A 12,590-nucleotide genomic window follows, 5' to 3' on the forward strand; every position below is an offset into this window, starting at 1 on the left:
GGAATGTATTGACACGACTGGTGATAGAATATTTTTGATAGTGATGAAAATTGTCAAGGTCTAAAATAATACTTCCTCTATCCATATTTTATGGCATGACTAATTGGAGAGTAAACAATTTATAATTAAGTTAGTTGGGATTTTAAATATTTCTAAGGTAAAAAATTGTATTACTTTATGTGAAAATTTTGAATATGTTAATATATAGGAGTAGTTTAAATTCAACATTTTTTGTTGTTGTTGTGGGAAGTAAGGTTTTTGAATTGGGAAGGATCATTCAAAAATGGGAAGCCCTCCTCTCTCTCTGATTCTGTTTACTGATTAGTTGACACTTGCATGAAAGGGATTTCCAAGATAATGAGGTGTGTGTCTTAAGTAATGATGATGTTTGATTTTGAGTTTCTAGTAGTACTAGTTAGCCTCCTAGGGAGTCTCCATGAGAGTGTTGTGATTTCTCCAATCTCTATGCTGCAGCCCTGCCATATGCCCCAAATTCCCAAATATGTGCCATATGTTAGCGCATGCAACTAGTTTCCTCATCTATCCACCCTTTTCTCCTCATTTTATTATCCGATCTCTAACATCTTCACCTCAAGTTTGTCTTCCATTTGCCTCGGGGCAGATGTAAAGCGTAAGGTTTGAATTTCATCCGAATTCAATAGTTTTAATTTCAATTTTATATGTGGTCAAACAACCCTTTTCTCCTCATTTTATTATCTCTAACATCTTCACCTCAAGTTTGTCTTCCATTTGCCTCGGGGCAGATGTAAAGCGTAAGGTTTGAATTTCATCCGAATTCAATAGTTTTAATTTCAATTTTATATGTGGTCAAACAAATATTACTCCCTCCGTTCTGTTTTAAGTGTTTAAGTTTGACTAGACACATAGTTTAAAAAATAAAGAGAGACTTTTGAATCTTATAGTTCTAAATTAAATATATGTATAATATACTATAATGTCCTCGGAATCTTATAGTTATAAAATTATCATGTAGAATGTTTGAATTATCAAACTTATTAAATATGAAAAGAGACACTCTTTTTGGGGTAAACTAAAAAAGAAAGTAAGACACTTAAAATTGAAAAGGATAGAGTAATGCTTTATTATAAATTCAGTAAATTGAATTATGAACTTTCTGCTGTGTCTCGAAGCTTAAATCCTAATGTTACATTTAATTTTTATATTATCTTTTTTTGGACAATTGTTTCATAACTGATCTTTTTTTAAAAAAAAAAAAAATTCTCTTACAATTTGTTGACCTTCTAGACCACAAACTAAAAATCATCTTTGGGCAAACTGAAAAATTTTGTTAGAAAAATTAGACCACAATTACAGCAACTACACGTCAATCCTAAACAATTTGGGATCAGCTAAAAATATTACATAATAAATTAATTCATTAATTATAAATTCAGTAAATTAATGAATTATGAAGTTGTTGTAATTCATAACTCTGAACTATATGAATTATTGATACCAAGCATTTGTAGTTCTTTCGAGACAACTTTGTTTGATCTCAAGCAGCCTTCTCACATTTATCCTCAATGTGTGCTATTTACACGTTTTGGCGAATGTGGTCATTTCTATTTTATCTAATTTGATATAACCGCTGATATGATTCTCATTGGCTCGAGTGCATTTATAGAGCCTATGAGTCATGGCAGAGCTCAACTTAGAGTCTATGATCTTCATTGGAGCTTATTCACCACATTTGGAGTGTTTCAAAGGGCCTCAAGTGTGTATTTCCACACCACACACTTGATGATGATCAATGATGAGAGCCAAGTCTCAACAAGCTTCATCGAGGTCCTTGCCGGCAAGACTTGGAAGATAGCTTGGAGGACTGTTTACGCCAAGGGCTATTTGTGCAAGTGGCTACTTTGTGCAAGGAGGATTATGCTTGCAAGAAGGTCATCATGCAAGGTCGATTAGAGGGCCATCTATGCAAGGAGGGACGTGTTTGGCCATTGAAAGCCAATCTTTGAATTGAAGACTACACTAAGAAGACTAGCTAAACAAGGCCCTTACTTCATTAAGGATAGCATTGTAATTGCCTATTAGTCTTCTTTGCTTAGCCTGCACATATAGCTTGTCTTTCATTTGATTACTTTGATTATGTTGAATTGAGATGAATACTCTAAATTGAGTGATAGTTTGGTAGTTTAGTGTAGTGCTAATCTAGTGATTAGTGATAGTTAATCATGGTGGATTCCATTGTTGGCTATAAAACCGCTTTTCATTGATTTTCAATAGAGTTGTTCATTTGTGGATTCATTTGAATTACTCTTGGTTGATTATCAAATAGTATAGGTTCATTAGTAGGAATCGATTAGGAGGGTTTAAGTTTCATATAACTAAGTTTTCCTATAATTCCTTTACTAATTGGGACTTGCTTCTATCCTTTCTATTCTCATCTCAATTTCTTCATTTCTCATCTTTGATTTCTACCCTATCTTTTATTTCAGTGTATTTGTTGTTTAAATCCGTGTCTTCCACAAGCCGAATAGTATCAACCGCACACCCATCTTAGCGTGCATCAACATCTCTGCAACACTCATCTTGTGGATATGCTGGACTTTAGTTGTCGAACATTCATTACCACATAACATTGCCATACTAATAACTGTTTCGATATAGATCTTACCTTTCACGTTGGTAGGCTTCCTTCTACCACTTAACACCTCGGTAGAACTTCTTCAATTCAAACAATTCGGTTTAATTCAATGAGTAGCATCTTCATCTATATATCATTCTATTCTCTTGTGTGTGAAATAACAAGCCTAGATATCTAAATTATATGTATTTTGGCACCTCAATCCCATCTAGTCTCACCTCAACATCTCATGGTGCTTGAACCTGAAATGCATGTATTCAATCTTACTTCCACTTATACTAAACCGCTTACTCTCTAGAGTGTTTCTCCACACTTCAAGCTTTTGGTTGCCACGCTCATTAGTTTCGTCAATTTACACAATATCACCAGCAAATAGCAAACACCACGGGATCTCATTTTGTGTTATTTGGTTAATTAACTTGTACATAACTAGACAAACAAGTATGTAGGTGTTCAATTCAAATAGGGTCTAACATTTTGTAAATTATTGCAAATGTTAGATGATTATTTAATGTTAGCAAACTCTAGACGCAAGTCTAACGTCATTCGAAAAGGTTATTTTTGAAAACACTATATTTCTGCAACTTTTTAAATAATGACAAAAATCTAATTGGTGATCCAAAAAGAGACATTTCTTTAAATTAGCCCTTCAGATAATCATTGAATTAGTACAGTGTCCTAACTAATACATATTAACCATCTTTTTGGGCAGGAAAAACGTGCATAACCTGATGAGCGAGATTTCATGCAAATTTTGAATTAAAATGAACTTTCTAAGAGAAGGGTAGAAATGACTTTAACTAAGCATAAATTATTAAATTTGACCTAAATACCCGTGTGAATTTGTTGTACTATCCTATTTGGGCCATTGTGGCCAGAATCAGTGTAGTCGAAAACCATTTATAATGATCATATAGTATAAATTAACATCTTTTATTTAGCAATCAGAACATATGGTTTAAGCTCTAATGGTGACTCGATTCTAGTATGCATGGGATCGGAAATCGGCGAGTCTTAACCTAATGATTAGTTCACTGATACCCAATTTATCCAGTTGGACTTTTGAGCAGATATCCAATTTATCCAGTTGGGCATATATGTACAGCAGCCCAATATCTCCGAATCACCTGAAGCAAGAAGGTTCAAAATGACTCGAAGGTGACATCCTATATTTGGGCTGAGTCTAGATTGGACTTGAAACGTGGATCTCAACTATGGCCCAAAATTGTGGGTTTCACAAACAAAATGTTGTATTATTAAGAGCCCAAAGTCGGCATTGAAGTAACACATCAATATTCACTAGACAACAACTGCTTAACAGTAAGCCCGTCAACCGGTTCGGTTGAACCGGTTAAAACCGGAACCGGTAGAACCGGTTAACCGGTTCCGGTTAACCGTTAATTGTTTTACCGGTCCGGTTCCCATTTTTTTGAAACCGGAACCGGTTAAACCGGTAAAACCAGAACCGGACCGGTTTAACCGGTTAAATTAAAAAAAAAAAAAAAATTAAAAACAGCCGTTGGGCTGGCGAAATTGGACCGTTGGCAACGGTCCATTATGCTACAACAAGCATATGAGTATAGGATTCCCATACAACAAATTCACAACAAATATAATACTGATAGTGATGATTGGTTAAATTTTTCGCATTGGGAAGATGTTAAAGAATGTGTTGAGCTCTTAGAAAATTTTTATAATGCAACTCTTGCTTTTTCTAGACAATTCTATCCCACAAGAACCGGAATTTTAGCCTACTTAGCGGAAATAGCTAGAGTTTTACAAGAGTATAAATATAAACCGGTTATCAAGCGTCTATTTTTGAAATGATAATCAAATTTAAGAAGTATTTTTTTCCCATCCCAACTTTATTTATATTGGGTTCTCTTTTAAATCCTTGTTTAAAAATGTCTTATACTAAAAATTTGGTTGGTCAAATTTATACATTTTTAGAAATTGAAGCGGGAGTTCAACCATCTTTATTTGAAAAGCCGAACTCGCTATTGATGATGAGTTTAGAAATTTTTTTACTCATTATTGTAGTTTGGAAGAACGTCTACACCCGTTGCTCCACGCCCTACTACTTCTCGAGTAGCAAAAAGGGCTTGTCGGGTTTAAAAGTTTTACATTCACACCAACAACTTCTTCTTCTAGTGCAAACTTTGATGAATATAACTTTTATTTGATGCGACCAAATGTGGATATCAAGGAACTGAATGACTTGGACGTCTTAGCATGGTGGAAGAAGTACAAGGCAAGTTATCCGATACTCTCAAGAATGACTCGAGATATCCTTACGGTTCAAGTATCAACCGTGGCTTTGGAGAGCGCATTTAGCCAAGGAAGACAGCAAATTGGAGACCATAGACATTCATTATCCGGCTTTAGCTTGCAAGTACTAGTGTGCATTCGCGATTGGATTAGATCGGAGCGACGCAACCAAAACTTAGAAGCGGAGGAAGGCGAAGAGGAAGAAATTGAAGATTTGATAGCTAGTGGACCGGACCAAATGGAAGACTTTGAAGATATTTCCATGACCGAATATAATGTGGAGGAAATTAACGAAATGGTTCAAAATTGGTGATTTTATTATTCGACTATTTCTATACTACTCATGTATTATTTGTAAGTTAAAAAAAACTACAACTTGCAAATAAATGTTATCCAAGAATGAATAAAATATATGGCTCATTGAGCTTTCTTCTATTTACTTGTGTTCATATTTTTAATTTTATAAAGTTAGGAATATACCTAAAATATACTAAGAATATACTTAAATTAAAAACTAGAAAGTTATATACTTGAAAAATAACTAAAATATACTAAGAATATACTTATAATATATAGAATATATATAACTTAATATATATATATATATATATATATATATATATATATATATATATATATATATATATATATATATACTATATATTCTTAGTATATTTTAGTTATTTTAGTTATATATATATATATATATATATATATATATATATATATATATATATAAGTTATAAGTATATATAGTATATAACTTAAACATATATATATATATATATATATATATATATAAATTATAAGTATATATAGAATATAACTTAAACACACACACACACACACACACACACACACACACACACACACATATATATATATATATATATATATTAAGTTATACATATATATAAGTTATATATAACTTAAACATATTATATATATTAAGTTATATAACCTAAGTATACTGATACATATATTATATATATATATAAGTATATTCTTACTATATATATATATATACGTATATACGAATTTATAAACTTAGAAAACAATTAAGCTATAAATAACATAAGTTATAATATATAAGTTATAAGTATATATAGTATACTTAAAGTATGTATATATATATATATATATATATATATATATATATATATATATATATATAAGTTATAAGTATATATATAAGTTATAAGTATATATAGTATATAACTTAAACATATATCTATATATAAAGTTATATAACCTACGTATATTGATATATATACGTATATTCTTACTATATTTTAGATATATGTAGTATATAGTGTTAACTTAAGCATATAACTTAATATATATATGTATACACGTATATTCGTATTCCGACTTTCATTAGCCGTTAGTCGATAAATATTTAAACTTTACTTATAAACTTGTATAACATATGTATTTATATCTACAATATACTAATAAATACTATAATATATATATATAATATAAAAAAAAAAAAAAAGGTTTTGAACGTTTTTAACCGGACCGGTTCCGGTTTGAGGTTTCAAACCGGTAAACCGGAACCGGTTAAACGGTTCCGGTTTTTTAACCGGAAACCGGCCGGTTCCCTAACCGGTTACCGGTCCGGTTCCGGTTAAACCGGTTAACAGGTTTACTTAACAGATTGAATGAGTTAATATTAGTTGGAATTTAGTTATAGCACTTATCTTTAGTCAAAAACCCCCCAGAGATACTCCATAATTAGATATTCTTTTTCATTTTTTCTTGCTGAAAAGTTACATTACGTAATAATTCTCTGATTACACCTTTTCTATTAAAAGTTTTTTTGCGATTGAAAAATTCATTCGTCATGCCGATAAATTGATTGATCAAAACACGTCGTTTGACAATTGAAAGATATTGATTGATCTTTTATTTTGACTTGACATCCGACGTAATTGACATATAACATGATATTTTGGCCTTGAACCCACGCTGGAATATCTAAATGCACATTGCAATAATGAAGGCGGCTCACCATGTGTTAGATGACTAAATTATTTGACCTAACTAAAGTTGGACCTTAAATCCATGTTTGGAAAGCCACCAAGGTAATTGGAATTGGGTGTAATTACATAATTTATCTGTTTGTTTGATCAAGTAATCACACAGTTAGGTGGAAATTGATTATGAGTGTAATTAAACTCTCCAATTCTCAGGGGGACGTGGGGGAAAAACCCCAGCCCCCCTACATGTTGAGTGTAATTGAGAGGGTGTAATTACACTTTTCAATTCTCGGGGGGTATTAATTTATTTTTATTTCTATTATTTTATTTTTGCTTTTTAATTGTTTTAATTTTTTAAAATGTATTTTTCTTTTTATATTATTTATTTTTCATTTCTTTTCTTCTCATTTCCAACCTTTCTTGTGGTTTCATGTAAATGCTCATATTTTTTTATTTTTTCCATTTAGATTAATTGTGTAATTATTCTAATTTTTGAAACTACACCTTTTAATATTGGAAAGACTGAGTCATTAATAAACTTGCCATATAACGAGTGACGTTATTAAATTGTGAATGAGGTTATAGACTTATATTTTTCCCTTTTTTTTGAATTATTTACTTAAGTTACGTTGGAAATTACTTATGTAATTTTGGAATTTGACATAAGATTATTATGTTAAACTGTTTCTTTGGATTTTGAATTTAGGTTATATTTTCAATTTTAAGTTATTTGCTTTCACATTACATGTTGTTTATTTTTCACTTACATTTGATGGATTTTTTGTGTCAAACATTTGGATAATGTTATGGCATTGCATTTATAAATATTATCTTTTTGTCAAACATCCAATCCACAACGTTCTCACAAAAAATAATTCTTTTAAGTTTTATAATTTAATTAAAATTAAATATTATTAATTTGAAAAAGATATAACAATTATCTTTTACAATATTAGTTACAAATATATGATTATTAATTAATGTATTTTCAAGAAACAATGTGTTATTAAATAAATAATTTAATATAGTTTATAAAGGCAAATATTTTTTAAATATTAATTTTAATAAGTCGATTATGGGTTGTTTTCTTCTGGTATGGAGATCAATTGGGGTGGGCGGGTCGGCGGTTTAGTGTCTCGTGTAGAGCTTTTTTGTTGTTAAAAGAAGGTCGGGCGTGGAGTACACCATTTTATTATAGCTTCAGGAGCTCGTCGCTCCTTGATTGCTTGACGATAATGTTGGTATAGTAGTATTTGGTTGAGCTATTGTTGTGTTGATATTATCCCGTTTAAACAGGTTGAGTTTATATTGGAAGAGTTAACTCATCTTTTTTTATAATTAAATTAAAATTTTAAATTAAACTAACTGTGTAATTACATTTGTGCAACCAAACAGCACGCTTGCAATTACACTATTAATTACTGGGCTGTGTAACTACTAGGGTAGTAATTACACAAAATTCTAATTACCAGGTGGCTTTCCAAACAGGCCCTTAATGATTACTTGTGTTCAAACTTTGATAATTATATGGACCAATACTTCTGTAATTTAGTACATAGCCTATAGTTTATATGGATTATATAACATAAAATTTAAGTATCTGTACATAATTTCAAAAGTGTTCAACCCACTGGTCATTAAACAATCACAACATTATCGTGGTCTTGTTGCCACTGCAATATTTTTTTTTTTTTGCTGTTTAAGGGTTTAATTAATGCGATAAATCTCGGTAGCTTTTTCAGTTTATGTCATTAAATTAATTTTGTATGATAGATATCTAGAATATAGCAAACATATGTACTGGAAATAAATAAAAAATCACATTGAAATAAGGAATTCAATTACTTAACATCTATGATTTTTAGGCGTAGGTGTGGGTTCCAATCATACTTATATGCACTTGTTACTTTCGTATTTGTATTCCAAGTCTTTTTTTTTTTTTCAATATTTTAAACTGGTATTTCAAGTTCAGTGGTATGACCAATTCGACTTCGAGTGACTAATGATCTTCAAAATTAGTTATGACTTGTGTGAAAAAAATACAAATTTAGACTAGCGATCTGAAGTAAAAAATGAAAAAATTCAAAATGAAAATCCGGACCATGAATTTAATTTTGAAAATATTGACTTGCTATAAAACACACAAGTGGTATCAAGTGGGAGAAGCACTCCTTACCGAGAAATTCTTCGTTCTCATAATTAAATTTGTTATTTAATTATAAATGTTGAGCTTTTAATCATCTATCACCCCCTTTGATGACCGTTGCAAATTCAACTCAGACAATTACCCTTTTTTTTTTTTTTTTTTTTTTTTTTTTTTTTGTCTCTTTTCATTTTTGACAAAAGAATCTAAAAGCTTTTCATAGTAACAATCAAGGGAACACTCATGATCAATTATAAGAAAAGAAAGCCAACATTTTATCCGACAATTCCTGTGGAAATCTATTCAAGGTATGATTTTGGATGATTAGTATCAGAAAAGGGCAAAAAAGATAAAGGTGTCACAATTATAGCTACTGAACATTAAAAACATCTTTATTTTTGGGTATGGTGGCTAAAGGTGTCAACCGGTTCCAACCGGAACCGGTTAAAACCGGTTAAGGAACCGGCCGGTTAGGTTAAAAAACCGGAACCGCTTAACCGGTTCCGGTTTACCGGTTTTAAACTCCAAACCGGAACCGGTCCGGTTTGGAGTGTTTAAAATATTTTTTGTTTTTTGTATTATATATATATATATTATAGTATTTATTTGTATATTGTAGGTATATTTACATATGTTATACAACTTTATAATTAAAGTTTAAATATTTACTGACTAAAAATAAGTCAAAGAATACATATATATAGTGTTTTTATATACATATATATGTATAATATTACATATACTTGTATATATATATAACTTAATATATATAGTATATATACTTATATACTATATATACTTATATATATGTATAACTTAATATATATACTATATATATATATAATTAATATATATACTAAATATAGGTATAACTTAATATATATACATATATACTATATATACTATATATATATATATACTTAATATATATGTATACTAAATATGTGTATAACTTAATATATATACTATATATATGTATATATATATATATATACTATATATACTTATATATAGGTATAACTTAATATATATACATATATACTATATATATATATATACTTAATATATATACTAAATATATGTATAACTTAATATATATATATATATATATTAAGTTATACATATATATATATAACTTACATATACTTATATATATATATAACTTAATATATATATATATATATACTTATATATTAATATATATATGTATATATATATACTATATACTATATATACTTATATATAGGTATAACTTAATATATATATATATATACATATATACTATATATACTATATATACTTAATATATATACTAAATATATATAATAATATATATATATATATACTTACTTATATATATAGTATATACTATATATACTTATATATGTTTAAGTATACTATATAACTTAATATACTTATAAGTATATTCTTAGTATATTTTAGGTATATTCTAACTTAATAAAAGTAAAAATATGAACACAAGTAAATAGAAGTAAGCTCAATGAGCCATATTTTTATTCATTCTTGGATAACATTTATTTGCAAGTTGTATTTTTTTTTTAACTTGCAAATAATACATGAGTTGTACAAAAATAGTAGAATAATAAAATCACCAATTTTGAACCATTTCGTTAATTTCCCCCACATCATATTCGGTCATGGAAATATCTTCAAAGTTTTCCATTTGGTCCGGTCCACTAGCTATCAAATCTTCAATTTCTTCCTCTTCGCCTTCCTCCGCTTCTGAGTTTTGGTTGCGTCGCTCCGATCTAATCCAATCTCGAATGCACACTAGTACTTGCAAGCTAAAGCCGGATAATGAATGTCTATGGTCTCCAATTTGCTGTCTTCCTTGGCTAAATGCGCTCTCCGAAGCCACGGTTGATACTTGAACCGTAAGGATATCTCGAGCCATTCTTGAAAGTACCGGATAGCTTGCCTTGTACTTCTTCCACCATGCTAAGACGTCCACCTCATCCGGTTGGTTGATATCTACATTGGGTGCATCAAATAAAAGTTATATTCATCAAAGTTTGCGTAGAAGAAGAAGTTGGCGTGAATGTAAAACTTTTAAACCCGACAAGCCCTTTTTGCTACTTTGAAGTAGTAGGGCATGGAGCAACGGGTGTTGCACGTTCTTCCAAACTAGAATAATGAGTAAAAACTTTTCTAAACTCATCATCAATAGCGAGTTTTCAAATTTAAAGATGGTTGAGCTCCCGCTTCAATTTCTAAAAATGTATAAATTTGACTAACCAAATTTTTAGTATAAGAAGCTTTAAACAAGGATTTAAAAGGAACCCAATATAAATAAAGTTGGGATGGGAAAAAAATACTTCTTAAATTTGATTATCATTTCAAAAATAGCCGCTTGATAACCGGGTTTATGTTTATACTCTTGTAAAACTCTAGCTATTTCCTCTAAGTAGGCTAAAATTTCGGTTACCGTGAGATAAAATTGTTTAGAAAAAGCAAGAGTTGCATTATAAAAATTTTCTAAGAGTTCAATACATTCTTTAACATCTTCCCAATGCATAAAATTTAACCAATCCCGACTATCGGTATTATATTTGTTGTGAACTTGTTGTATGGAATCACTATATACCATATGCTTGTTGTAGCATAATGTAAGTGTAGTTCCACCTAATCTCAATTTCTACTTGAATTTTCCTAGGTCTAAGGTTATTTTCCACACAAGCATTCTTAAAATCTCTAATTCTTCCCCTATTAACATTACAAAAAGAAAACGCAACAGCATTTTCTAACTTTTGAACGAGAATCATCAAAATGCACAAGACCATCTTTAACAATTAAATTTAAAATGTGACAACTACATCTTACATGAAAAATATTTTTTAGAGGAGGGTTTATTTCTTTTTAAAAGACCAATCGCCTTTGTATTATTAGAAGCATTATCTAAAGCAATACAAAGTGTTTTTCTATAAATGTTAAAAATCTCATAATAGTAGACATTGAATCGGCTAAAAATTTTCCATCGTGACGACCTTTTCCTTCGTCATATAAAAAAGCTATAATTCTTTTTTGCATAATCCTTGATTGTCATCAACCCAATGACATGTAATAGCAAAAAAATCTAAATGGTTAATACTAAGACCCAAATCGAACATAAGACAAACATTACAATTTAAAGAATTAAATACGTGGCGCATGTTGACACCCAATTTTGTCCCACCTTTCCTTCGAGATACCTATTTTTCGCTTTCAATATTTTGGGCAATTTTTAAAAATAATTGTTTGCGTTTTTACTATAATTATTAGCTTTATTAATAGGCATTTTCATTATCCCGTCATTATCTTTTACGTAGTTACTACCATTATTATTATTATTATTATTATTATTATTATTATTATTATTATTATTATTATTATTATTATCATTATTATTATTGTGTTATTATTATTATTACCAGTATTATTACAAGTCGTATTTTTTCGTTTGAAAGCATTTTTTACCACTTATGCACATTTTATCGCATTTATCTTCGCATAATTTAATAATAGCATTTACTTACTGTTGAATTTCAAATATATTATCGCACGGCAATTACGGCATCATTTTATG

The sequence above is a fragment of the Lycium ferocissimum genome, chromosome 9 (assembly GCF_029784015.1).
Source record: "Lycium ferocissimum isolate CSIRO_LF1 chromosome 9, AGI_CSIRO_Lferr_CH_V1, whole genome shotgun sequence".
Lineage (NCBI taxonomy): Eukaryota > Viridiplantae > Streptophyta > Magnoliopsida > Solanales > Solanaceae > Lycium > Lycium ferocissimum.